Source organism: Rutilus rutilus (assembly GCF_951802725.1).
Source record: "Rutilus rutilus genome assembly, chromosome: 2".
In the NCBI taxonomy this organism is placed as follows: Eukaryota; Metazoa; Chordata; class Actinopteri; order Cypriniformes; family Leuciscidae; genus Rutilus; species Rutilus rutilus.
In genome coordinates this window covers 44512074-44538619 of record NC_140210.1, presented here as the reverse complement: position 1 = coordinate 44538619, position 26546 = coordinate 44512074, and the positions used below count along the sequence as shown (strand labels likewise).

Below are 26546 nucleotides of genomic sequence, written 5' to 3'. Positions count from 1 at the left end.
CATTTTTTCAGGAAATTCAAACAATAAATGCCGTTTTGATGCTATTCGATGTGGCGTGAAAGATCACTGTATAGGTGCCTTAATTCAGCCGTCAGTGCAGAGCACGAGTGAATAGGGTCATCTCTTCCTCTTTTACTACTAGTTATAGCATGAAATAAACAGCATCAATAAACATCTCATGCCTGGTTATCACTTAATCAGTGTTCTAACCCCAGAAAGTCAAACAGATAGTAAACAATGTCATGTAGAATTACATTTACCTCAGGCAAGTCATTCAGTGTCAACAACTAGTTAGTTTAATAAAGAAATAAACTATTAAGAACAACATTTCGTTAAATATATGCACAGTATTAGCATTAGTATTAGTATTCATTATATTTTACTTTACCTGTTAGTGATGTCTTAATTATTTAGCATGTTTAAATAAATCTGTCAGGAAATCAATTTATGACAGCCACTGTGTACTATATTTTAACAGCAAATTAGAGTAAAACATAACTTTACAATTAGCTTTAGAAGTTAATGTAAAAAACCGCCTTATGTGATATTTACATGTTTGCATACATTTTTGTTGATTATTATATCTAAACATAAATACTTATAAATACTAAAAGCAATACTTTGGGCTCTAACCTTTGATATTATAGTAATGTGCAAGTAATAGGGCTCCCTATTTACAGCATTAACAAAAATCTTCTTCTTTTGTACACACAGATATCAAGCATCAGCATATGAATATCAACAATGGTGACATGTGTCATGGACCCAACATAGTATAAAACACATGGATCCCAGCATGCATTGCGGCATGACGAATGTCACCATTGTTGAGATGTATGCTGATTCTTGATGTCGTAGTGTCCAAATGAAGCAGTGTTTAAAAAAAAAAAAATTGTTTAGAGTTCATGAGATCAGTGAATAACATTATCTTATCACATTTGGTCTGGATTATATTGCCATAACAAACATAGTTACATCAGCCTGAGAAAAACTAATGTTAAAAAATTAAGTGTCAAACTGCCTAACAAAAGCAAACACTGATCACCAAAATGATCATTAATCATCAAACAAAACTATTATTTTCAATAAAACATCAGCATCTAAACCTCTGTAACCATTCTTAAGTGGTTAGTAATAAGTGAAGCATGTAATGATCAAGCATCAGAGGTGTATAGTCCAGGGGTCAGAAAGTAAAAGTCCTGCCTTATGTTTATTCCACCCACAAACTCAGTCAGCTGATTTCACTAATTAGTTATATCTCCTGCTGAATTAGCAAATCCAGGTGATTGGAGCAAAATACTGAGGAGGACTTTTACTTTCTGAACCTGGACTTTACACCTCTGGCCACATGTCAGCCAAGAGTAAAGAAATAAGCAAGAACTGGACCTTATCTGAGCCACAAAATCTGTGTATATTAAATATGGAGCCTTCATCTCAGCCTTAATAAGCCTGTTAACAAGCAGAATCACCGAAGGAAAGAAGAGAACAGAAAAAGAGACGAGCAGAAACACAAGAACTACAACTAACTTCAGACACAGCCTCAGATGAAATCAACTGAAGAGAAAAGAAGACATTAAATCTGTGAAGATCTCAGCAGAGGAGGATTAAAATATTAGTTGAACTCTTAACTCTTATTATTATATATTATATTGTCTGCTGTGACAGTCTGTTTCTTAACCCTCTGGGGTCTGGGGTGTTTTTGGGGTCCTTGAGATGTTCTGACATGCCCTGACATTTGTGCTTTTTTCAGTTGCTTATAAACATATCAATGGCAAAAAAAAATTACACTCTATTTAGCACAAACAGGACTACCATAATATGTGAGCCACATGTATGTACATGTTTTCATTTTTGAGAGAATAATGTTTATGCATGGTTATTGAAAAAACTAAAAATTAAAGTTTCTGAAATAAGGCCACAAAACACATACTAAATATGTGTCAATAAGACTTCTGAATAATGCATTTTGTAACCTAGGGTTTTTTCTTCAAAATGATGTGAAAATCATCCTGGCTAATCATTCACATAAAAAGATACATTGATTTAAGTTTTGTGAAACACTTTTAGTTTGGAAAGGCAATATGCGGATGGGGCGTGCATATTTAGTAGTTCACACCCCCTGCCCCTGCATACTTAATGAGTCATTCATTCAGGTGTGTCACCTATAGCTAACTTAAATATACAAGCTTCATAAAAATGATCATTCTAGAAGAAAATTTCAGATGGCATTTAGAGGCTTTTGCATCTGAACTCTTCATACACACACACACACACACACACACACACACACACACACACACACACATATATATATATACATACATACATACACACGCACACACACACACACACACACACACATATATATATATATATATATATATATATATATATATATATATATATATATATATGTGTGTATATATTTATACACAAATATAAATTTTATTTATATTTTTTTATATTCTTTTTTTTTTTTTTTTTACAAATTGTGCTTGCAGATTGTATAATATCCAAGGTAAACATGTCTAGTAATTGTGCAGTTAATTCTCATACTGTATTTTCAGTTTTGGAATATTTATCCTCTCCCCAAATTTGTTACTAATAAAACACAATAAAAATTATTTAAAGAAAAAAAATTATATTTACCTTTTAATAGTTTGTTTACATCTACCTTCTGAGGGACATTTTCCATTATTATTATTTCTCACAGCGCTGCGAGACGGTGTAAACAAGTAATGATCTGAAAAAACTTTGGTTTGGAAAAAGGTTTGCGCCGTGGATTGCCTCAGTCAGACGCGGATACTGTGTTTGTTTTAGGCTCGCGCAGTCTTCACTCGGACGCGCGCTTCAATCCGTTGTGGAGACTCTATTCGTTCCAGTGAAATTACAAATCAAAATACACACAAACATGTCTCTGTCTGATATACAACCACTGATAAACATAATCTGATTTAAAAAAAAAAAAAAAAAAAAAAAAAACTATATGAGTGCGGATTCGAATTCAGAACCTCTGACACGCTAGGCAAATGTTCTACCACTAGACCACTTGAGTTCACGTATTTACTTACGTGAAAACTCGCTGTTTACTCGGCGTGATCAATTCGCTCTTGAACATGCTGCCGTTCGTCTGAGTTACAATCTTCCTCTGAGGAAAAGCCAAGGTGAGTTATTCCTCGCTGTCCAGAATAATCTGAAGGGCGTTTTTACCGGAGAAACGCGCCATCCTCTCTAAACGCGATGAACTATCAGTGAATCTGATCTGATGAAATTTCGTGTTTTCAAGGCATTGATCGGGGGGCGGGTGCGAAGCATAGATTACCTAAACTATTTACCATGTGAATAGCGCCGGGGGTGGGGCGGCCTCAGTTCATTATAGAGATAATTAGGCAGAAGGAAAAAACGGTACCTCTCCTTGCTTTCAAACGGATTACATGAGTTGAAAACATTTGTTTTTTATATTAATTACTTCATTTAAAAGAAGAGATTTCAAGCTTCATAAAGACATATATCACGTGCCTGTGTGAGAAGTATTCGCTGAGTTATGATTCATTTTCGGACGCGTTTCAGAATGGACTACACGGTCAGAGAGAAGGCAGAACTCGCTCCGTGTTTATTTTTCTTAATTTGGCGAAAAGCACAACACTTTGTTTTTATTGTGAGTATACAGAAAAATAATACACATTTAACAGAATCGATTGATGTATGAAACTCCTATGGAAAATCAAAGTCAACAGAGTATTTATGAGTTTCTTTTACACTGATAAAAAAAAAGCGAGCTGGTATCGCCGGCGATACCGCCGACCTCAGGGGGTTAAACATTTACAGTAACAAAAGAAGCTAAAACAAAGTGACATCAGGTGATGATTGTTACCTGTTGACGGTTTTATAATCATCATGAAGTAACATGTTCAGTTCAGTTTTGTTGTGCCATTAATATATTTACATTCTGTGTTACTACAGCATGATATCCAGCAGTTAGTGATGTGACATATGAACCGAGGCGTCGGAGCGTGTGTCGAGAAAAAATGGGCGTGCCAGATGAAGCCGCGATTCGAGGCTTGTATTGTTTAAGTGAAAATCACGTGACTGATGACAAACGAGGCCTCGGTTTGTGTGGATACGTCATCGGTTCGGTCTGAGTGTCGCTTCCGGATAAAAGGGGTTCGAAACTCGCGCCTCTTTGTGGGTGTTGTCAGGAGTTGTAGAATCAATTGTAGTAGAATCAGAGAGTCAGAGAGTTAGAGTCAGAGAGTTACAGAGTTGTGTCATCGTCGTTATTGTGTCATATATGTGTTAGGGTTATATATTATTACATTATATCAGGTTAGATTAGTTATAGTATATTGTTATTGTTAATTATAGTATAGTATATATTAGTATAGTATAGTATATAGTATAGTATAGTATATATTAATTACATAAGATTATTTGGATTGCTTTGGATTTTTGGACCTGGACTGGACTGCTTTTTGATTTGGATTGCCCTTTTGGATTTGTTTGCTTTTTTGACCTTTTTCCTTGTAATGGAGCCAGCAAGAAAGAGGAAAACCTCCCCAGTCTGGGAGTTTTTTGAAATGGTTGGTCAGAATAAGGTATATGTATTATGATTATGTTCCTCAATAAAAATCATTTGTAATTCTTCCTTCACCCAACTCAAACTGCAGTGTTGCAGTTTCCTCCTCTATATCCTCAGTCCCATAAGCACAACACTGCACTAAAACTAGTAACAGTTCAACGCACAAAACCCCCCAGAAACAATTATTCATCTTTCCCACCCCACACTTTTCTGTTGGTTTGCTTTATTACACTCCCTCCACCATAAGCACTGCACTCAACACAATCTCACTTTTGTTGTTCATACTGTCACTATCCAAACAATTTATGAATAATTAATGAACTGTGTGTGACAGTTGTCTCTGCACAAGTAAATTTAGACAGAGAAAAAAACATATTTTATTTTATACTCAGGCAAAAATGTCTGCTCAGGTCTTTTTATTATTGCAAATGAAAGGTTACAGACATTAACAGTGAGAAGAAAATAAAAAAATACATAAAACGGGATGGGGGGGGGGGGGCTGGGGGTTACTGATTCAGAATGAATTAATTTGTCTGCTATTTCTTTGCACAGTAGCTAGGTGTCACTAGTGAACAACATTTTGCAAGTGAAAACAAGAGTCAGGAACCGCAAAACAGATTGATCGCGTAAAAACAAAACTTTGTGTAAAAAAATAAACAATTTTGTTTAAACTATAAATAAACTATTGCAAATGTCTGAATGACTTGTTAGGGACATGAGGCAAAAAAGTTCCCGAAATAACCCGATTTGTACAGTCGTCTTTCTTTTACCTGCGCTTCCAGTTTTGGCACGATTCTCTCACTCATTGAGTTTTGCCAGCACGAAGAGTAGGGCGGGTCCACCTTTTTCATTTAGCCAATCAAATGAACTTCTCGCTGACTCTCGATTTACTCTTTTGTCTGATTGGTTCAATAAACACGACAGACTTTTCCCTCCATAGACGCACGTCGGTAAATTAGGGAATGAACTAGCGCTCCTGGGGGCGGTTCAGCGAAAAGAGGAGGTGTTCCGGCGCAAATCATTGTGGTGTCCATGAATGTGTGAAAAAATAGGCATAAATCTAGCTTACACATTTACCCAAATTATTATACGCCTGTTTACCTTAAGCTAATTTGGATGGGCTTCTCCCTTCCCCATACTATGTCACTTCTCTGTGTTTTATGGCCCTGACGAGAACGTCGGTCTCCTCGGCTGTGAACCGCTCCTGGCGTGCGCCTGGCAAATCCGCCAGGCCGGAGGATCTCAGACAAATTCCATTGAGAATCCCACCAACTAAGAGAATACAACAGTTTTTATAAAATAAGGAGGTATGGCAAAAATGTCATACTGCATTACATAATTTCCCCACAATTTGATTTGTTTTCATAGACAAACCCTTCTGTTACCAGGTAAAGCAAACTTTGTTTTAATGATTACTTCATTGTTAATCACAAGGTTCAAATTTAGTCATCTGTCTAGTTTCAATTCCCAAATTTGTTATTTATACACTCACACAACCAAAGTCAAAGGGGTATGGCAACACGACATACAACATTCAAAAACACAAGACAGAACGTTTTAGTACATTGTGTTTCAAAGTATTATCATGTTAGGCCTGAAAAAGGAAGTACGGTTAGATGTTAGAGACATGGTTAGTTTAATATACAGTTTACTGTTTTATTTATTAAAAATCCACCATAGTTTCCCCTCTCTGGTCATAATCCACGACCAATACCGGGATTTTAATTCTTCTAATGAATTTTTTCATACCTGCATGATTTACCTGCTCTTTACCAAATCATCCCATAGTACGTTGCCTTTTAACTTTAGTAGACCTTGAGTCAAGTTTCATTATCTTTTGCTAAATTTCGAATCGCATTGACCTATTAGGCCTTTAACAGGCTGATAACTGCTGATTAACTATTTTTCTTAACCTTAATTTGTTAGCTTTTAATTAAAGCAGGCGATTAATTTACTTAGTAAGCTCTATTTAAGGATCTGTGTAATAAAATCTAACCAAAAAAGTTATTCTATTATTTTTTCATTTTTATCCTTAACACAAATATCAATAATTTTATTATTTTGTTTCAAACAATGTCATAATTTTAAAATTAACTCTGTTTAAGCCAGCTCCTGCCATGAAAATAGCCTTAGCTGCTGACATGCCATTTAATCTTTAACTACTTATCTTCCTACCATCTTATTTTTCCAGAATTAACTGATGGACAAAGCATGTCCCGCCTCTATTTTTTGGCAATGCGGAATAGTTCATAATGGATCCATTGATCCAGATCATTAAATCTGTAATTTCATTGTGAATTAAGAAAGTTTTTCAAAAATTTTCTTTATAGTTTAAATTTAACATGTTTGGATCACATTGTTCTTGGTCTAGGTTTTATCTTTGTAGCCCCTGCATAATTTGTTTTAATCCATGCTCTGGGCTTCATTAAAACATTAAAATCTTTAGTAGTAAGTTGGAAATTTGGTTATACTATAAAGCTCTTCAACTTAATAATAATCCAGAAATTAAATATGTTTCCCAAAATCAATCTCCTTTTTCTGGATTATTATTAAGTTGAAGAAATTTGTCAACGGCCTTCCAAACATTCAGGGAGCTGTGCGACTGACCTGCATTGCGTGGGAAGTGCAGGATCTAGAAGTGGTGATGCAACACGCGAAGCATGCCGAACAGAATGATGAAAAGAAGAACACAGAAAAGGAAAGACTGCCCAGTATATGTTTTACCAAACTCAGTCCAACAACCAAATGCCAAGAAACAACAATCAACTGCCAGGAAATGGAAGGTGGAATTTTTAATTTATCTAATTTAATCTATTCATTTTTAATAGATACCGGGTCCATTTTTTCAACTCTCACTTCAAGACCGCATCCAGGTTTGACAAATTGCCACTTTTCTGAATAGACTCGTGCAACGTACGGTATATCAGGTTTAGCACACATTGATAAATTGTCAATGCCATTAACAGTGATAGATGGGAATAAAACATGTACACACCCATTTTTGATTTCTGAAACATGCCCTTTAAATTTATTAGGTAGAGATGTAGTGTCAAAATTAGAAATGGCAATTGATATTTCATTGAAAGGGATAACGGTGACACTAAAGAATGGAAATTTTGCTCAAATGTCACAAAATTGGTATTATAACTGGGCTATACTGTCTACTGCATTTGACCCATATTAAGAGTATGAGGTTTTACCAGCAGACCATGAAAAGCCATCTCATTTCCACTGTACCTCGTGGTTTGTGGGCCCCGAGAGAAATAGTGTGTATGAGGAGAAATGGTTTAATGAGCAGCTGGGTGAGAAATTAACTCTTGAATATCTACTAATATCACAGCATGTATCTGTATTTACTGTAAAGCTAACGCACTCTCAATCTGCTTTCTTTCAACAGTTGCAAGTCCAGCCTCATGTCACAGTGGGAAAGGAGGGAGGAAGCTCTTGGGCGGAAGTAGGAGTGTAGCTCATAGAGCAAGTGGAGAAAGGGGGCTGGCCTTGGCAAGATGATGGGTATTATCAAAATAATGCCGGGGTATTAGTTTATCCAACAATGCAGACAGTGACAGTTCACAGATTGAGCAGTGAGGAGAGAAAATTTATTCCTGATACAATTGATAGCAATTTTGATTTATTATCAGGAATTCCAGAAACCCTTTGGGCTAAAGATAAATTTGATATTGGTCAGATAAAGAGTGCAATGCGTCTCGTTATCACATCATTTAGGCCTCAATATCCTCTCAGCAAAGAATCTGTAGAGGGAATTTCAAAAGTACACGCTGCGCTTGTTGAAAAAGTTGCTATTGTGCCTTGTCAAAATTCACCAATAAATTCACCTATACTTCCTGTGCGGAAAGCATCGGGTGACTGGCGGTTTGTGCAGGATTTGCGATTGGTGAATGCGGCTGTTCAACCGCGTTCGCCAATCATACCAAATCTATCTACAATTTTACCTGAAATACCAAACAATGCTAGGGATGTCCCGATACCACTTTTTGCAGAACGAGTCCGATACCGATACTTTCATTTTTGGTACTCGCCGATACCGATACCGTAACCGATACCTGAATTTTCACTGCATTTGTAATTTTTAAATGTATTAGTAGATGAACAAATTAAGCCAACTAATATGATTTATATTATTTGATGATGATGATGATGATGAATTTTATTTATAATGCACTATACATTTGACATCAAATCTCAAAGTGCTACAAGGCTCAAACAGATAAAAATAATTAAAACAAATACACAAACACTTAAAAATACGCTTTTCTGAAAAGGAAGGTTTTCAGTTCTTTTTTAAAAACATCCGTGGTCTTAGGAGCTCTGAGTTTTTCTGGAAGGGCATTCCACAGACGAGGAGCGGATGCTTTAAAAGCCCTGTCGCCCATAGTCTTGAGCCGTGTCCTAGGTGTAACCAAGAGGTGCCGTTCGCCTGCTCTGGTCCGGGTGGAGGTGTGTGGGGAAAGGAGATCAGTGAGGTATGTGGGTGCTGCACCGTGCAGACAGTGATGGGTGTGCAGAAGGATCTTATATTCTATGCGGAGGTGAACAGGGAGCCAGTGAAGGGATTTTAGGATAGGGGTAATGTGCTCATGTTTCCGCACCCTCATTAGGACCCTGGCAGCACTATTCTGCACAAACTGGAGCTTTTGGAGGCTCTTGCCAGGGATTCCCAACAGGAGTGCGTTACAGTAATCCAGCCTGGAGGAGACAAAGGCATGGACGAGCTTCTCTGCAGCTGAAAGGGAAAGAGAGGAACGCAGTTTGGAAATGTTACGGAGGTGAAAAAACAAGGTTTTACAAATTGAGGTGACATGATTGTCAAAAGAAAGGTAGGGGTCAAACTTGACCCCAAGGTTAGTAACGGAGGGAGAGAGGGAAATAGTATTACCAAAAAATGAAACAAGTGTGATGGGAGACGAACGTAGTTGATGAGGCGTTCCGATTTGGATGGCTTCTGTTTTAGAGCCATTCAGCTGCAGAAAATTTTGATTCATCCATGCCCCGATCTCCTCCAGGCAGGAGGTAAGGCGGGAAATGGTGGCAGAGGGGGAGCCGGAGGGAGTGATATGAAGATAAAGTTGTGTGTCGTCAGCATAGCAATGGTAGTGAATTCCATGCCTGCTGACGACACGACCAAGGGGAAGCGTGTAAATTGTAAAAAGGGTTGGACCGAGTACGGAGCCCTGGGGGACCCCACAGGTAACAATGTGTGGTGAGGATTTTGCCTCCCCCAAGGCTACATACTCGGTCCTATCTGTGAGGTAGGAGCGAAACCATTTTAGGGAAGTGTCGGAGAGACCAATATAGTGCTGAAGTCTGTGAAGGAGGATACGATGATCAACAGTATCAAACGCAGCAGAGAGGTCGAGAAGAATAAGCAGAGAAGTGGAGCCAGAGTCAGAGGCCATAAGGAGGTCACTGGTCACTCTGAGGAGGGCTGTCTCTGTGCTGTATTGAGAGCGAAAACCAGATTGATATTTATCGTACAGACCTTTGGAACTGAGATGGGTATGGAGCTGGGAGGAAACCACTTTTTCTAGCATTTTTGAGATGAATGGGAGGTTAGAGATAGGTCTGTAATTTGACAGAGGTTCAAGATCTAGGGAGGGTTTTTTAAGAAGAGGTTTAATAATAGCTGTTTTTAGGGCTGTTGGAACATTTCCTGTTTGCAGTGAAAGATTTATCAGTTTAGTTATAAGAGGGCTAATGGAAAGATGGTGGGTTTTGAGCAGAGCAGTGGGGAGTGGATCAAGAGAGCAAGTGGATGGTTTAGATTTACGGATGATATTCTCGACCTCTTGCTGCGTTGTAGACGAAAAATGTGACAGTTTTTGCGTGATCAGTACTGTAGGGATGTCGGGAGTGGAACATGTGAGAGGGGAGAGAGCTGAGCGGATACAGTCTATTTTGGAAGTGAAAAAATGCATACATTTATTACAATTTGAGTCGGTATGGCTGAAAAATGAGGCAGTCTGTGGTTTGAGAATGTGGTGAATTGTGGAGAACAATTTTTTGGAGTCATCTGCATTGTTGTTAATCAGCATGGAATAATGCTGTAACCTAGCCTTTGAGAGAGCTCTAGCATAGGCCCTACGGTGCTCTCGGTAGGCCAATTTATGCACCATCAAGCCAGATTTTTTATAGGTGCGCTCCAGGACACGACCAGACTGCTTCATCTCTCTAAGTTCTCCTGTGAACCAGGGTGCGGACCTAGAGAAAGTGACAGTCCGGCTTTTAACTGGAGCATGACTGTCCAGAATGGAGCTAAGGCTGGTGTTGTAAAAATTCACAAGTTCATCCATTGACAAATCTGGGGAAGGGGAGAGAAGATGTAAATCCTGACTAAAAGAGATGAAGTCGATGTTCTTAATATTTCGGAAAGTCATCTGACGTTTTGGTTTATGAAAAGAAGATGACAGTGGGATTTTGAATAATGTTGCCAGATGGTCAGAGACGCCAACATCATTACTATAGTGGACACATCCAGTATGTAAAAGGCACTCAATTGAAACAGATAACTGGGAAAAGCGTCAAAAACCGGGAAAAGCGTCAAAAACCGGGAGAAGCGGCGAACAATCAGCGCCAGCGTCCTCTCCCCCTAAGCGTCCTAAATGTGACTCAATATTTTGGTTTATCAAATATATATATTTCTTTCAGTTATTTTCATGCTTAATTAAGCCTGATAAAATGCATTGTATGAGCTTCTGTTACTGTCACTGTTCATTCTATTGCTCTATCATATTTTAATCTTTCATTTAATAGCCACAGCACATATTTAGAGCTGCTTCAGCAGGGCTCAGTGCTGAGGATATCGGGTCAGCGGTTCAAATGTTTGTCAAAACCAGTGAAATATCAATTATTTAATCCAATTTTGATACTAAAACAAATTACCAGCCTAATTAATGTGAATTTAAAACAAGTGAACAGTCAGTAACAAAATAAAAACAAACAATCGAATTACAAATAGGACAAATAAATACAATAGAACAAAGAAAGACTACAAATGAAATAAAAAGTGTTTTTCAGGTAGATCTAAAAGGTGCAGAAATTTGAATAGAGTAATCAAATGTGAAAAAAGCATACTCATTACTGTATAAAATATATATAGATGGATATTTTTGTAAAGTTGAAAAGGGTAGCCTATTTAGTCAAGAGCAGTGAGTATTTCTTTGTCCTTTGTTTGATTAACATTAAAACACAGAAGCAGGTTTATCAAACTGCTGCCCCTTTAAGACCGAGCGCACGGACCGCATTTGAACATGCTACGTCCATTTGAGATTTAACCGACTTTGTTTACTATAGGATACTCGCCAAGATTGGCGTTTTTACATAATTTTGTGTGAATTCGTCCGTACAAGCGCAAGACGTGAAAGACAATTTAATTCAGTATTCGCGCGCTGAGACGCTGGTTTGCGGGGTGCACGCTTTGGATGTTTGCGTTCATAGAACTTCTTGACCTGCACACGTCCTGACCTGTAATAATGTAGGGAACCACTCGTTATACTTAAATCAGGTAACAGTTCATGTTTTACTTTACTTGCATATACGATTTAGTTTTCATCCAAATAACATGTGCTGAGTGAACGATCAGCAATCAAGAGCATTCAACAGCGTGTGCTCGCTCTCTCTCTCTCTCTCTCTCTCTCTCTCTCGTCAGTTAACGTTAATAATAAGCCTCGTTTTATTTTCTTTGCCATTGACATCCGACTGAACAAACTTTCCACTGATGTCTGTTTAAAGGGATGTGCTCGACCAGCTCGCACATGGTCGATACATATGCCTCAGTTCACCTAGACAAAGCACTTGCTGCGCCAGTTTCGTTTCGCAAAATGTACGTGGTATCTGCGAATTTTTATGAGTACGAGTATATGAGGACAGTATCGGCCCGATCCCCGATGCCAGTATCGGTATCGGGCCATCCCTAAACAATGCTATCCATTTTACTGTGATCGATTTGGCAAACGCATTCTTTTCAATCCCAGTACATCCAGATAGTCAATATTGGCTGGCATTCACATTCAAAAATAAGCGCTGGACCTGGACTGTGATGCCGCAGGGCTACACAGAGTCTCCGACTGTATTTACAGAAGAACTTTCTAGAAATTTGGAAAGTTTCGTCCCACCAAAGGGGAGTACATTAATTCAATATGTTGATGATCTATTGATCTGTTCTCCAGACAAAGCCTCCTGTGAATGTGACACATATGCATGGTTGAATTTCTTGTCACAAAATGGACATAAAGTGTCTAAAAATAAGTTGCAGTTAGTAAAAGAGGAAGTGAGATATCTTGGCCACCTTATCTCAGCAAATGGCAGAGCTTTAGGCCTAGATCAAATTCGAAACGATCCGAAAAATTCCGAAACCAATTACAAAATCACAAATGATGTCATTCCCAGGGGTAAGGGGATACTATAGGCCATGGATCCAAGATTATGCTGAGATCTCGAACCCTCTCCTCATGGCAGCACATGACGCTAGGTTCACACCGGACGTCGTGTGTGTCTCGACAACGGATTAATAAAAGAAGTGTACAAACGTCTTGGTTACAGAAACATGGTGTATTCATTTTATGAGGTTATTTACTTACCCATGATGTAAAAAATAGCTCTGAATAAACAACAACTGAGCAGAATTGCTTGTCGACCGCCGCGGAGAATACGCGTCTGGTGTGAACAGGCAGGCGCCGGACCGCGCGTGATTTTCCGTTCCGCGCCGCTTCCGCGTCGCTTTGGCGTCCGGTGTGAGCCTAGCGTGAGGTTCAAAAAATGACTGATACAGTTACCTGGACAGATGAACGTCAAGTTGAATTTGAGAGACTTACGCCCGTTTCACACATACTCCGTTTGCAGTGCGTATGCGGTGCGTATTTTTTTCCGTACCCATGTTAACAGGTTAGAGCTTTCACACTGCACGCGGTTGCAGTCCGGCGATCCGTTCCAGGTGCGGTGCGTATACAGCAGTGCAGAGATCGTTTCCGCACCGAGTCTATTTTTGCTGTGCTGCAAACGCTGAATTAAAGTGACAGCGCATGTTTCGTGGTCAAAATGAACACAGATTGACCTGAAAATGTAGTAATTTCACCATAAATGCGATTAATTAAATAAAATGTAGTAAATCTCACCATAAATGTATTTAATTAAATACTACGTTTTTGGTAAAGCAAGGAAAGCTACAATTTACCTCAACAAGGCGACATAATGAACAACACTCGTCTCATTCGTGAAGGTGGAAAACAAGTTCTTTGTGACATGCAGGATTTATTGTATTAAAATTTAAATGAAAAAGCAAAGGCATGAGAGTCGACTGTTTTTGTCAATTTTAAGTTTTAATTTAAAATGTTTGTGATTTAATATAAGTAGCCTACATGGTTAAATATTTGACCACTTGCTTGAGCAACTTAATATATAATTAGGCTATATAGAAGTAATGCATTTAATAATATGTTGTTTAAATTGTGTTTAAACGTGAATACGTCTATTAAAGAGTGTATATGTGTACAAACTAGAATCGCAATGCTTACAAAAAACTTTTTTTTAAATAAAAGTTGCTGATAACTTCTGGATTTGAAATACAAATAGTGAGTATGTATTTGTGGTATAGCCTACAGCTCAGCACAGTTGCACAGCAAACGCAGCATATGTGAAAGCACTATTGCATGTGCTGCTCCTGCACTGCATACGCACTGCAACACGCACCGCATACACACTGCACACGGAGTGTGTGAAACGGGCGTAAAGTTATCACTTACCACCGCGCCTAGCCTAGGGTTGGCTGATTATACAAATGTGTTCGAATTATTCGTATCTGAGAAAAAGGGGTTCATGTCTGCCATCCTAACACAACCACAAGGTGACCGTCGACGTCAAATTGCATACTATTCGAAAAGATTAGACACTGTTGCACAGTGAATGCCACAGTGCTTACGGTCCGTAGCCTCTGCAGTCGAAGCAGTATTGGCATGTTCAGATTTGGTGGCTTTCCATCAGTTAACTGTATGTTCCCCATGCAGTAAATGGTTTGTTAACCCTCAGAGAGTCTTCGGTCACTTCTGACCGAAAAAATTTCTGTTTTGAATTTAAAAAAATCACAGCTTCATCGGAAGGTTATGATACTTGGTGACTTTTATGGCATTAGGTATGTGTATGCAAAAAAAAATTGAGGTCATGATCCGAGCATGCTAAGTGGTCGTAAAAAAAATAGTCACACTCAGTGCCTTCGGTCAAAAATGACCGACCCATAGGAAATGAATGGGAAATTTACAAAAACACAAAAATTCTCTGAATTTTTGTCTGTACAATCTACAAATCGGCCACGATTCTAAAAAAAAGTACACCGCAGTAAAGGGGTGACACTCTACAACATCAAGAGTGCAAAAAATTCACACCCACCCACACACACACACATAGAAACACACTTTTATACACATACACACCAATAAATTCAGATTACAAAAAATCTGTTTTGAATTTTTAAAAATCACAGCTTCATTGGAATGTTACGAAACTTGGTGACTTTTCTGGCATTAGGTATGTGAACACAGAAAAAAATTGAAGTCATGATCCGAGAATGCTAAGTGGTCGTAAAAAAAATAGTCACACTCATGGTCTTCGGTCAAAAATGACCCCCATAGGAAATGAATGGGAAATTGACAAAAACACAAAAATTCGCTACAAATCGGCCACGATGCAGAAAAAAAGTGTTCAGCAATGAAGGGGTGAAACTCTAAAACATCAAGAGTGAAAAACATAACATAATTAATAATTATAATTAATATTTATAAATATATAATTAATATAATAATTATTAAAATTATTAAAATAATAATTAATAAAATGTTATAAACCTTGGCAAAAAGTATTATTTGCCAATTTCTAAAAAAATACAATCAATCCACATCTTAAAAGTAAGTAATTTGGTCCAAAAACAACTAGAATTCACAAGCATCTCCATTTAGAGCTATTACAGGCATCTAGTGGTAAACCCATGCAATAACATGATTTATTTAATTTTATGTTTAATAAATTGATTTATTTTTTTATTTTTTTTATTTTTTCTGAAAGCCTAGTCTCTATTTTAACCGAAAATACCGCATAGAAAAATAAAATAAAAAATAATAATAATTAAAAAAAAAACATTATTTTCAATGGCAAAAAATGGACTATAAATATTGCATAAATATTAATAAGTTCAATCAAATTGTCTCAAAATACTAAATTAAAAAGAATAAATATTATAGAACAAAAATAAATTGCATTGGTTTTTACTGGGATGGAGGAAGTTTCATTTTTAGGTGTCCGGTCACTTCTGACCGGGAAGGCACTGAGTGTGACTGCTAAACGAAGACTCTCTGAGGGTTAATGCAGTCAAGGACAGCTCACCTCACTGCTGCACGTTCTCTGCATTGGCAAAATGTCACATTGAAAAGGTGCACTGTATTAAATCCGTCTACGCTGCTGCCAACTGAGGAAGATGGGGAACCCCATGACTGCACGCAGGTAGTAGAAATAATGACAAAACCGCGGCTTGATTTATTAGACACACCATTACCAAATCCTGAATTAGTTTATTATGTGGACGGATCGTGTCTCCGAAATCCACATACAGGATTGCTTTCAACTGCATATGCTATTTGCACAAAATTTGAGATAGTTGAGACCGAATGTTTGCCACAGAATCATTCGGCTCAAGCAGCAGAACTTGCAGCACTCGCACGCGCATGTGAATTGGCCAGGGGTCACTCAGTCAATATATATACCGACTCACGTTATGCATTCGGTGTATGTCATGACCATGGGGCAGTTTGGAAAAATCGAGGTTTCCTCACTGCTAACGGGAAACCGGTGGCACATTCACACATTGCTTGAGAATATGTTAATGCCAAAACAAAGTGCTATTTGCAAATGTGCAGCACATATGAGAACCGGTGACGAAGTATCAAAAGGAAATAATTTTGCTGACTCAGTAGCAAAAAACACAGTGCAGACTGGATGTAGACTGACTGACTTTATAGGTTTTGCATCCCTTTCTACCGATAGCACCCAATTACCACCGACATTAAGCAAAATTCAGAGATTGGGTACTAACCGGGAATTAAAAATTCCCGCTTTCCTGTAGCTCAAACAGTAGAGTGTTGGCGCTTGCAACACCAAGTTCATGGGTTCGATTCCCAGGGAAAGCAAGAACTGATAAGAATGTAAATGTGTACCTTGAAATGCAATGTAAGTCGCTTTGGATAAAAGCGTCTATCAAATGCATAAATGTAAAAATCTGGTTAGAGAGGGGTGTAAAAGACAACAAAGGTGTCTGGAAAGATACCAAAACAAACAAACTATTTCTACCTAAACAACTGTATTCTAATTTTGCAAATTGGGCTCACGGGCTAGACCATGCCTCAAAATTGGCTATGAATGATCTGATAAGTACATCCTGGGTGGCTCCAGGATTTACATCAGTGGCAGAAAGATTCAGCCGAAATTGCCATATTTGCGCTGCGAATAATGTGGGAGGACAAGAGTAAAAAAGCTTTTTACTCTGCCTACCCCACACCCGATCTTCCTTTCCAGCAGATGGATTTCATCGAGTTGACACCATGCCAAGGGTATAAATATTGTCTTGTGATTGTTGATACCGTATGTTTTTAAAGTGGGTTGAGTGTTTCCCAAGTAGAAAAGCTAATCCTGCGGCTGTAGCAAAAGCTCTAGTAAGAGAGGTAATTCCCAGATGGGGAGTACCTGAGAAATTGTCTAGTGACAATGGAACTCATTTTGTAAATAAAGTAATAACTGAATTGTCAAGGGGACTACGAATAAATTTGAGACGACATTGCTCCTATAGACCACAAAGTGTCGGAACTGTAGAGAAAGCTAACCAGACGATACAGAACAAATTGTGTAAAGTAATGGCCGAAACTGGAATGACGTAGGTTCAAGCCCTGCCCATAGTTTTAATGGCTATGAGAGCCCAAAAAAGGACAAGAACAACCCTCAGCCCACATGAAATTCTTACAGGTCGGCCCATGAGAGTAGGAATTGAACCTCCTCCCCAGGAGGGTTTGGCGGGGGTAGACGACCAAATGAGAAAGTATATACTGTCCCTAACAAGAACTATTAAAACAATTCATTCACAGGTCAAAGCTGCCTTACCGGTTCCAGGTACAGAGCCGCAGCACTCTTACGAGCCAGGACAGTGTGTCTGGATCAAGGATCACAGACGTAAGGCGTGGAACAACCTGAGGTGGCTGTGTCCGTATGAAATCATTCTAACAACAAATACAGCAATCAAGGTTGCCGAGCGGGACACCTGGGTTCACGTATCACATTGTAAGCCCCACCAACACCCATCCAGTGGAAAGTAAGATAAGATAAGATATTGTGGAAGAAGAAGAAGAAGAAGAACCCTGCTATGAGCGGTTGCACCCGGTCAGATTGCAGTTGCCCTCGACCTACAGAATGCAGTTGTGCCCAATCGAGCAATCAGAGAGCCAATATCGCAATATTCTTGGTGCAAGCAATCAGCCAAATACAGTTGTGGCCGAGCGGCCGATCAGAGAACCAATACCATAATATTCTTCCACATTAAACAATCCAGATATTGGTCGTGGAAATTACGACCAGAGAGGGGAATCTGTGGTGGATTTTTAATAAATAAGATAGTAAACTAATTAGTTAAACTTCTAACATTAATTCAACCTGTTAAATTTTTATAACATTATGAGAGACAACCCAGATAGACGTATAGAAGAGAAAGGGAATGTCGATTGGAGACAACCCATGGAATGTTGATTGGAGACAACCCGGATAGACGTATAGAATAGAAAGGGAATGTTGATTGGAGACAACCCGGATAGAAGTATAGAATAGAAAGGGAATGTCGATTGGAGCCAACCCGGATAGACGTATAGAATAGAAAGGGAATGTCGATTGGAGACAACCCGGATAGAAGTAAAGAATAGAAAGGGAATGTCGATTGGAGACAACCCGGATAGACGTATAAAATAGAAAGGGAATGTCGATTGGAGACAACCCGGATAGACGTATTAGAATAGAAAGGGAATGTCGATTGGAGACAAACCGGGGAATGTCGATTGGAGACAACCTGGATAGACGTATAGAATAGAAAGGGAATGTCGTTTGGAGACAACCCAGGGAATGTCGATTGGAGACAACCCGGATAGACGTATAGAATAGAAAGAGAATGCTGATTGGAGACAACCCAGGGAATGCTGATTGGAGACAACCCGGATAGTAAGGTTTAGGAAAAAATCTACGACACATTATAAAATGTTTCTAGTGTCAATGTATTGCTTGTTTTTTCTGTTTACATTTCATGGTGTGACTGTGACACTCATACTAAGGCCGAGTGACATTCATACTGAATTTCGAGCTGGTGTTAACGTTATTGGATTTAAATTTTGGATATTATATAATCTGTTACACCACTGAGCTTTTAATACCCATTCTTTATGTAATAATACCATTCTGATGCAGTGTTTTTCACTTCATGTCTCTGTTTATGGTATTTACCACCACTCAAATATATATTTTTAAATATTGTCTTGGTCGCACTGTCAATATTGATTCTGATTGCTTTCATGTGACTGATCAATCTATTATATGTAGCTAGTATGAATAACAAAATGCTTTCTCTGTCCAGATTTGACTATAATGAAAAACTTATACTAAATCAACATAAACTCAACTTTGACAAAAAGTAACTAATTATGTCTGAATAAAAACCAAGCAACCAGGCAATACACAGCATCTTGATATGTTCATATATAGGGCTATACAGCCATCTAGTGGTTACACGATGGCATTGCAGGTGATAAATGGTGCATAATTTAAAGTTGCCCTTAAAATACATGTTAAAGGGGAAAAATAATACTATAACTCATTTTAGTAAAATAATAATTCCGGAATCACCCATGATTAATTGACAGGTGAAATTATGCAAGCAGTAGTGCAGATACTAGCATCAACATTACAAACTGATATGGCTTGATGAGGAGGATGATGATGATCATCATCATCATCATCATCATCATCATCACTTTATTTATAAAGCGCTTTCACATCAGCAGCAGCTGAACAAAGTGCTGTATATAAGGGCAACAAAAAAAAATATCAACCAAGACATAAATAACAGTCACAATATCATAAAAATAATAAACTAGGGGTGAAAGATCTAACCCAATAAAACTATATCAAAATAAGACAGTTAGGAGCAAATACTAGCAGATGGGATCAAGTCTCAGTTTGGGTTGAAGGCCAAAGTGTAGAAGTGAGTTTTAAGGAGAGTTTTAAAAATCGGTAATGAGGAAGCCTGACGAATGGTTAAAGGTAAGGCATTCCATAACTTGGGAGCACAAACAGAGAAGGCCCTGTCCCCTCTGAGCTTCCGCTTGGATCCGGGGACGACCAGGAGCAGCTGGTCAGCCATCCGGAGGGACCGGGAGGGAGTGTAGTGGTTGAGTAGCTGAGTTAAATAAGGCGGGGCAGGACTATGTAAAACTTTAAAAGTAAACAAGAGGATTTTAAAATGGACTCTAAAATGCACAGGCAGCCAGTGGAGTGAAGCCAGGATGGGAGTAATGTGTTCTCTCTTCCAGGTTCCGGTTAAAACCCGTGCAGCGGCGTTCTGAACCAGCTGCAGACGTGCGAGTAAGGATTGACTGAGTCCAAAATAAAGGGAGTTACAGTAATCCAGCCGTAAAGAAATAAAGGCATGGATTACGGTTTCTAACTGCTGCCTGGAAAGGAAAGGTTTCACCTTTACCAGTTTCCTTAGGTGATAAAAACTTGATTTGACTGTGGCGTTGATTTGGCTGTCCAGTTTAAAATCACTGTCCAGTCTAAAACCAAGATTTAAAACTGTGGGTTTAAGATACGAGGCTAGAGGACCCAGCTCAACAGGGGGGGTCTCACATGAGCCACCAGGTCCAAACATTATCACCTCTGTTTTCTTTTCATTAAAATTTAAAAAGTTTAAGGCCATCCATGCTTTAATATCCTCCAGACATGCTAAAAGAGGTATAATTGAACAGGTGTCATGTCGCTTAAAGGGTACATAAATCTGGCAGTCGTCTGCATAACAATGAAAAGAGATACCATGTTTTCTAAGAATAGACCCAAAAGGAAGCAGATACAATGAAAAAAGCAAGGGACCTAAAATTGAACCCTGGGGAACACCACATGACAGCGGAGCAGGGCGGGATTCAAACTCAGCCATTTTAACATGAAATGTTCTGTCAGACAGGTAGGATCTAAACCACTCCAGGACAGTGCCACAGAGGCCTACTTGGTGCTGTAACCGTGAGATTAAAATGCTGTGGTCTACAGTATCAAAGGCAGCGGTAAGGTCCAGCAGGACCAGGATTATGTTATTACTGGAGTCGCATGCCAAGAGGATGTCATTGCAAACCTTCAGCAGTGCTGACTCCGTGCTGTGTAGGGATTTAAATCCAGATTGAAAGATCTCTAATAAACCCTGCTCATCAAGAAAAGACTTTAGTTGTAAATACACAATTTTCTCCAAGATTTTAGATACAAATGGGAGCTTGGATATTGGCCTAAAATTATTCAGCACAGTAGGATCTAAACCAGGTTTCTTTATCAGGGGTGTCACTACAGCATGCTTGAAATCTGCAGGAACCACACCGGATGACAGGCTACCATTTACAATAGCAAGTACCCTGTACCAAATAGTGAGAAAAACTTCTCTGAACAACCGTGGTGGGAGAGCATCACATGGAGAGCCAGAAGGCTTAATATGAGCAACCACATCCTTCAAGTGTGATAGCGTCACAGGCTCAAATTGATTAAAAGCAACAGGGCAAGCAACACAAACAGAGCCCTCGCAGAGGCGACCTTATCAATAAAAAACTGCATAAAATTGTTACACAGTTCAGTAGAGGATTCCAAACCAGCAGTTTGTGGAGCGTTAAAAAGAGAGTCAATGGTACTAAAAAGCATTCGTGGATTCTGGGCGTGAGATGAAATAATATTAGAGAAATACTCTTTTTTAGCCTCTTTAACAGCATTCTGGTAGTTTCGCCAGCAATCTTTAAAAATCTGAAAAGACACTTGCAGTTTATCTGTTTTCCACTTACGCTCAGCTCTGCGACATTCCTGTCTGACAGCTCAAGTCCCGGCATTAAACCAGAGTTCAGGTTTAGATCTGGTTTGCATGACCTTTAATGGAGCCACAGAGTCCAGGACAGCTTTACAGGAAGAGTGGAGCCAGGTACTGAGCTCCTGGACATCAGTCATGTCAGGAGGGCAGAGCTGGTCAAAAGCCATGGAGAACTGCGTGGCAGTGGAGGGGTTAATAATCCGATAGCTCCGTGCAGGCGCGGGAGTTTTGATCACAGCACGGGCAAATACAGTCTCAAATGTCACAGGCATATGATCAGAAAATACAGCGTCGTGTGTCTCTAGGTTTAACACAGGCATACCGTAACCCCTCATTTACACTGCACACGTGTGCGGTGCATTACGTCTGCGACAAGGTTTTATTCCGTCCTCCACGCGGTGCCAACTCACACCAGGAGCATTTCAGAAGCGGAGCGACTAGATGCGCGAGACCACGTGATTTGCCTGTCCAACGTGGTTTTTCTTGATTTTTGGGTTTCTACCACAGTCTATGGTTTCTACCAAGGATATTGGTGTGTAATAAGTTTGGGAGTTTGCACAGGGTGTTTATTTTGAATTTGACAATGTTTTCTTTACTTTTATTTTGTATTTCCGGTGCGACTTGGACGCGCGTCCGTCAAAAATAGACTAGGCGCCTATATTTAGCGAAGCGGCGCGGAGAGCCGCTTCTGGGAAGCTTCTGAAACGCGCCGCGTCGCGGCCGGTGTAAACACAAGCATTGACTAGAATGGGCGCGATCAGCTCCGGTAGCCGTGTCGCAGCCGTAATGCGCCGCAGACGTGTGCGGTGTAAATGAGGGGTAAGACAGAACTAGATCTAAAGTGTGTCCTTTTTCGTGTGTAATTGTACGTAGAGACTGTGTCAGATTAAAAGCATCAATCAGGGATAAAAACTCAGTTACCAATGGTTTACCAGGGCAACATACGTGTATGTTAAAATCACCAACGATAAGAACATGTTCATAACTAGTCAGGATATCGGCCATGAATTCAGAGAAATCAGCAATAAAATCCTTATTGTATTTAGGCGGGCGGTAAATAACGGCACATAGTACCGGATCAGAACAACCCACCTCAAAAGAAGTTAGCTCAAAGGTGGTGAAAGAGGATTGCTGAACGTACCGTTTACATTTAAAAAATTTTTTGAAAACCGCTGCCGTTCCTCCTCCGCGATCTGATGTTCGTGGTGTATTAAAGAAGCAGCAATCCGCTGGTAAAAGTTCCAACAGGGCGCACGACTCACCCACATTCAGCCACGTCTCTGTAATACAGAGAAAGTCCAGATCATAGGAGCAAAAGAAATCCTTAAGAATAAAGGATTTATTGGCCAGCGATCGAGCGTTAACCAGGCCAACCCTGGCCGGAGTAGGAGCGGGGGCTTTAGCCGATGGGGGAGCACGACACAACGGGCGAAGGTTTCCCGGATTCACACCGCGACGGTTGAGCCTGGAAGGACATGGGTGGGGCTGGACTAGCACATCCACGCTGACAGGTACCAGGCAGGCATCCATCGGATCCAGCAGGCGTAGTGGTATGAACATGCCGGGAAATAATCCACACACTGGCCGGGAAGTATACGAATTCTTAAGGCGGATCTTCAGCTTTACCAGTCGTCCGCTTCGGGTGCCGCGGCGGCGACGTCTCCTCCTGGAAGCAAGCACCGGGACCCGGCTCAGGTCAGTTGGGATTTCAGAGAGAAACGGGGGCCATATTTTTTCTCCTCCATTATCAAAGGTAAGCACATCTTTGACATGGAACCTTAGATTCAAAAGAGTTTGGCGATCATACACCAACGTTGACTTGATCTCAAAAATATCAAGGCCAAAAATCAATAAAACTAAGAAAAGCAAAGAGAGTGACAGACGGCCAGCCAAACACACCGGCGCCATCTTGGATGATGATGAGCAGGATACATGCACTGAATACACAGACATTTTCTTTCTTTACACACCAGCTCGAAATTCAGTATGAACCGATATAGGCAGCCTAAAGCCATGGTTTATACTCGACGCGTCCGAGACTCGCGCTGCGGAGCCAGGCGAAAGTATAAACAAGGCTTTATACTCGACTCGTCCACACGAGCGCGAAGGTGCGCACGGCAAAAATGACGTCAATGCGGTGTGGGCGGTCGTGCGCGTTGGGTTCGCAAGACCCAATTTCGCCTGGCGGTGTGCGCAACATTTTTTGTAACAACGCGCGCGGCGCCGCATCCGAAGATGAACGACTTCGAGCCGAATCTGGCCGAGCTCGAACTTCTCACCACACCGGCACCCAGTTTGCACGTCTAAATGAGTTGCTTACATTAAAAAAATTAGCATACAATAGCATAAAAAGTATTTTTAATGGACATAAAGGTCCATGTTTAATAAAAAATTTCACGAAACTTAATGAAATGTTTAGTGAAATTAGAAAATATGTAAGAGATTGTTAATAGTTATATTGTATACACATTCTCATATCCATATATTTTGTTTTATTGTCACGAGTAATAATCTCAGGGTTTACTGGGTTTTACACGATTCTTTTTGTAGTGTGGTATTGGTGGTGGTGTACTAAAATAAACATTGTCACGTGTGTATAGCTTTCTTCTTCTCACTGCTGATTCCTGATGGTTCAAGGACAATTACTCGAGTCGCCCCCTGTCGTTTCAAAGAATAGTACAACGGCGAGCGCGTCAAGTATAAAAAAGGCAGGGTAGGTAGGATTTTATAAAAACAAAAAATCCAAATTTGTTTAAACTTTCTATATATATCAATACATAATTAAAATGTAAGTACTCTGAAAAAAAGAGTATAAAAATCAAGTGACTCTAGACCGTTTAATCTGCATTAAACACAGCTCATTATTTCCATTCGGGACGAAACAAAGGATTGGCTTAGGCAACTGTCACTCTCTCGCAACCATGGCAACCACCCTTTAGCCACGGGATCTGCCCACTTGCGCGCGCACGTTTGATTTGAGGAATTCAAGAGGCATGGAACCTAGGAATAGCAAAACAGTGGCAGAGAAAGAGCAATCAAAATTCACATTACCGGCATGCAGTTAGCGAAGGCAAACAAGGCAAAAAAAGAAGACAGTACAAGAAAAGGTAATGAACAAAAAGTCTTTGGATAAACAAAGAAATAAAACGCGTGTCAAACTGTCAATATCAGCGTGGCTTTCCAGCGACCACCCCGTCCTCGGCCTCTACTTCCTCGGACCCTAGTTGCACGCCACGGCCTCTCACGACCTCCTCTGCTTCGCCCTAAAATTATTTTTATTTTACAACAGGACATTTTACAAACCTACGTTTTGCGCATGTGCTCCTGCACGCACTTTTCCAGTCACAACACAGCAGTCAGAGGAGGACGCGCTGAAAACTGTAATGCTGTTCTCTTCCTTCATAACTCGTACTGAGAAGGTTTGAGTTGCAGAGGAGTTTGTGACAGTTTCACCTGTTCAACCACATCAAAGTTTCGTAATTAGTAAGTCCATGCTTTTTCTCTTTTTGTTCTTATGTGCTGAAGGGCCGCTGTGTCTTGGTGAAACGGTGTTTGTACGTGAAGAGCTCTTTTCCAAAACGCCATAAACCTAAAAAGCTGCCTCAAAGAACCAGCAAAAGTAATGATTATGAATATGTAAAATATTGCAATAAGACATTTTAATTGTTTATTAATTTCTGTGTCGGCTGCAAAGATGAAGTTGACGATAGACTTCGATCTTCGATAGACTTCGCAGTAGGCTAGTGAACGCACCAGAGAAATGCACATTTATTAGGCTACATAGTTTTATTTTGTTTTTGATGGTTTTGTTTAGAACCAGCTTTCTGTAAATATATTTCAAATTTTTTAGGCCTGTGAGGCGAGGCTACGGTTCGGTTCATGATGATATAATCTCCAGTTCAAGCACCTTATGTTGTGATTGATAGCCTATATTTATTTTTATGTATTTAATTTAATCCAGTAAATTGGTTAATGAAAAAAATCTTAAAATTAAGATACAATTAATTCAAAACGAAATTCGTTTTAAAGAAAGGCTTTGTGCTTTCTGTTTTGAGGTCTCTGTGAAAGTTTGAAAGTCTTAGTTCCGCTTTTCAGAGCGCTCGCGTCCATAATGGAGAACTGTCACGTAATATTGTTTTTTCCCCATAAATGCAAACACGAAAAATAAAAGACAAAAGACGTTTTTAAAAAGACAAACCATACATTTTTGAAAAAAAAAATGTTATGGATTTATAGCGTTTTGGGGAAAAAATGGATGGATTTATACCATTTTGAAAATGTTTTTTTTTTACTTTGAATTGATCATCAACAATATTGTTGTTTGATTTAATAATCACTGTTGCAAGAAGTGCCTAGTTAAGTTATTTTTTTTTTTGTAAGTGGAAAAAGTAGGGGCTGCCAAAGATTCTGTTTAGTTAGCTCCTTTATTGTTTTTTTCAATTCACCTTATTTTCCATGACAACAAGGGCGACGCCATTACGCTCATTTTGTCATCTTACTTCCGGCTAAGCGGGACTTCAACTTCCGGCTGAAAGGACCTACGCTAGTTTCTAGTGTAATTCTATAGTTGTAACGGTAAAATATGTAAAGTATTATATGCTCAGTTAGGGGCTACCATAACAATTGGATTAAGAGGATAGAACAATTTAACCAACGGTGTTTCGAACACAATGTAGGCTAAAGCGATCGGAATGTTGTGGTGTACTTTACGATTTACACGAGGAGCACCTTAGGCAATGGCGGAAGGCGCTAAACTTGAAGTGCTCACCTAAGCGCTGTGTGTTCGTACCCAGTGGTCAGTGTTTGGAATAACGCCGTTTAAAAGAA

General features: G+C 39.5%; 1 protein-coding gene across 1 annotated transcript in view; it reads right to left on the bottom strand.

The window, feature by feature from the left end:
• LOC311286480 (NACHT, LRR and PYD domains-containing protein 3-like) overlaps positions 1 to 26546 on the bottom strand; it is a 63683-nt gene that overhangs the window by 20772 nt on the left and 16365 nt on the right. The gene's annotated exons all lie outside the window — the stretch shown is intronic.